At 32.1% G+C, this 3,715-nt stretch overlaps 1 pseudogene; it reads left to right on the top strand.

Moving 5' to 3' along the window:
• The window catches only part of LOC107715717 (complement factor H-like), a 13,928-nt pseudogene that overhangs the window by 7,249 nt on the left and 2,964 nt on the right, over positions 1-3,715 (top strand).

Raw genomic sequence — 3,715 nt, 5'->3', positions numbered from 1 at the left:
TATATATATATATTTATATATATTTGGTTGTTTATATATATATATATATATATTAGAAATGATGTGTGACCCACCAAGAATCCCAAATGCAGAGATTATGGGAGGTCAGAGAATAAACTACAAAATCGGTTCAAGAATAGAATATAAATGTCGCTCTGGATTTGAACCAGAAGAACCTGTACAAATCACCTGTGATTCCCAGGGCCAGTGGACAGGCGTACAGCAATGCACAGGTATGTTACAGCTTGATCTTTTTTATACAGATAAGCCAATATGTTTTTGTTATAGCTAATAACGGATAAATAGCCAGCATATTCTACAATATTTGTCTAAATATTTTTTAACCCCTTAAGCACTTGGGTTATTTAGGGGGTATCCGCCTGGATTTGGCATACCCAAATTTAAATTTATTTGTTTACCCTACACACATACAATAAATTAAATAAATGGTGTCATTTTATAGAAAACCCCTTGAAATACAAAATCAGATTGTAATTCTTCATAAATAACATTATATATGTATATATAATATTACAATAAACACAAAAAATAGGCGCTTGTTCATTTTTTTATCAGAATTTTGTTTGTGAAAATTTGTTATTCGGGTTATATTTGCAGCAGCTATCTGCAACTTATATTGTTTGATTCCACTAGGTGCCAAAATGTATCAGAAAAAAATAATTTTTCCCATAACAGCTTCTAAACAGGAGTTATTGAATTATAACTGATGGGAGTATGTATGTGTGTGTGTGTGTGTATATATATATATATATATATATACTTTAATTTTTTTCTACAAGTTTCCTTTGCAAAAACAGGTTTTATAAAATACATTACCCCAAGAATCCTATTTGACAATGTACCATAGTACTTTTCCTTGATTACTGATTGAATGATTTTACATTTTTTGTCTTTTTCTAGTAATATACAAAATGGCATAGAATAATTAGATCAAATATTATTTTTTTGTGTTTTATACAATCAGTTGTATTCTTTCAGGAGACACAATATTTTAAATGATTTTAAATGATAAAATCTATGTGGTCTAATACAATCTAAAACAGAATCCACATCCTCCAGCTTTATATCATTACTTAAATGTGCATAATTTTTGCCCCCTGAGTTGAGCATCACCTCAGCATCCCACCTGCCTCCTGGAGATGAGATGTCAGCTGCTGCTGCTGCTGCTCACTAATCTTCAACAGAAACTGAAACAAAGAATTCACTGTTTATGCACACAGTTTTTGCTTAATAAAAATATCCATTTCACAAAATCAATTACTGAATTGGTATTTTTATTCCATTTTTTTATACTGCATCCTGTACTGTACTTTTTTTGTCAAAAAAACAGTTTATCAGATTGTTTGCTGTACTTTCACATTTCAAAATAATAATAATTCTATAAAAAAATACAAAAAAATATAAAATAAGTACAAGCACTGTAAATGCATATGGATGCGCTTACCAAATGCAGGGTCCTCTGTTCTCCACTGTGTCACTGTCCGACGCTACATCTCTTTTTCTTTCAGTTTCGCTTTCAAAGATCGCTTATTCGCTGCCTTCGATGCTTTTCCTTTTGCACATGCCATTATCGACATCAAAACAGTCCATAAACTATAAATATACAGGGAAACACCGGACAAATTTCTCGGCTGTGAATGGCCTGCACGCTTGAGTGACAGTCTGCGCAGCATGACAGAAGTGCCTAATCTGTAGAACTTCGACAGGCGCTCAGTAAACACGCACGCTCTGAGCGATGCGAAAATTAGTGTCTGGGACGAATGCATTTTTAAGCTTAATTTGACTACTTTATGTATCATAAAACCAAAAGTTATGGTATTCTTTGAAAAAGATTAGAAAGCTTTCAAATTATACCATATGTGGGCTGATACCATATAAGGAAGCCTTTAAAACAGAAGTGTAAACATTATAACATAGATTTTAACATAGTTTTGGACCCGTATCCGGGTCCAGAGATAATCATTAAAATCAATAATTCCAAATTAATAGTTCACCTCATGTACTTCTATGATTGCTTTGCAAATTTTCAGAATGTTTCATCTGTTTTTGTCCATGCAATAATAGTCAAAGAAGTCGAACAGTTTCAAGCACAAAAAAGGATATAAAGTTAGCATAAAAGTAATCCAGCAGTATTATCCAAGATTTCTGAAATGATGTGACCACTTTGTATGATGAAAAGAGTGAAATTCAAGATTTTAATTGACTCTCAAATCAAATCATCGATCACCTTATGTATGCAGGGCCCAAATGTAACGTCAATAACATTAAAACTTAAATACAAGCACCAGTGACATTTAATGTTATCTGGTTTGATGTTGCTGTTTTTTTTCCTCCTACAAGACACTCTATAAACTACTGTTAATACATTTTGGGTGTTCACAAATAAATTATTTGTTGAAAATTAAATGTTTAATCTTTTTCTTTCTTTCCTTCTTTTTTCTTTAAACACAGATGGTATCTGTCAGGAGCAAGAACTCAAAAATATAGAAATTTTATTTGGATATCCAAGCTTCACTTCACCTTATAAACCTGGACATATCTTGGTTTTTCGATGCACTGATGACAACATGAGGTTTTATGGCCAACATGCAATCAAATGCCAGACAGATGGGAGGTGGAATTACCCATATCCACAATGTGGAGGTACAGACATATTCCACCAACTACAGATGTTATGGAATTATATGCATAGAATTTATATGTAGAAACGTTTCAGCCCAGTCTCACAAAATGCTTATGGTGACATTTTCCCTACACAACTAAAGCAAATGAAGCAACTATTTCAACTTGCTTCTTTGACATTTGAGCTAGGTACAGCTTGATTTTAGTTTATTGCATCATAAATCTCTATAAATACTTTTCATTTGTAAGATGCAACATACATTCTGATTGAATGATCCATGTTTCAAGTCATAGTTAAATTATTGGTGTATGTGTGCAACTATGACAACACATCAATTGAATTTTATATTAACGTAATACTAATAAAAATGACTATTGTTAATGTATTGTTGAGTATTCAAAAATAAATTATCTTCTTGTACACAGATGGTACCTGTCAGGAGCAAGAACTCAAAAATATAGAAATTTTATTTGGATATCCAAGCTTCACTTCACCTTATAAACCTGGACATATCTTGGTTTTTCGATGCACTGATGACAACATGAGGTTTTATGGCCAACATGCAATCAAATGCCAGACAGATGGGAGGTGGAATTACCCATATCCACAATGTGGAGGTACAGACATATTCCACCAACTACAGATGTTATGGAATTATATGCATAGAATTTATATGTAGAAACGTTTCAGCCCAGTCTCACAAAATGCTTATGGTGACATTTTCCCTACACAACTAAAGCAAATGAAGCAACTATTTCAACTTGCTTCTTTGACATTTGAGCTAATAGTCTTTCAATATTTCGCCCCACAATCAAAATTTCTGTGAAAAGGAATTTAAAAAGTTGTTGGGAGTATTTATTTCAGCTGAAACTGCAGAGAATTACACACACACACACACACACACACACACACCTATATATACATATATACATATATATATATTTACATATATACATATATATATATATATACACATGTATACATACATACATACATATATGCATGTATGTATCCATATATATATATACAGGTGCATCTCAATAAATTAGAATGTCGTGGAAAAGTTCATTT

Source organism: Sinocyclocheilus rhinocerous, unplaced genomic scaffold (genome assembly GCF_001515625.1).
Source record: "Sinocyclocheilus rhinocerous isolate Xijiao unplaced genomic scaffold, SAMN03320098_v1.1 scaffold450, whole genome shotgun sequence".
Lineage (NCBI taxonomy): Eukaryota > Metazoa > Chordata > Actinopteri > Cypriniformes > Cyprinidae > Sinocyclocheilus > Sinocyclocheilus rhinocerous.
Note: the sequence above shows the minus strand (reverse complement) of the source record. Positions and strands in the feature narration are given on the sequence as shown.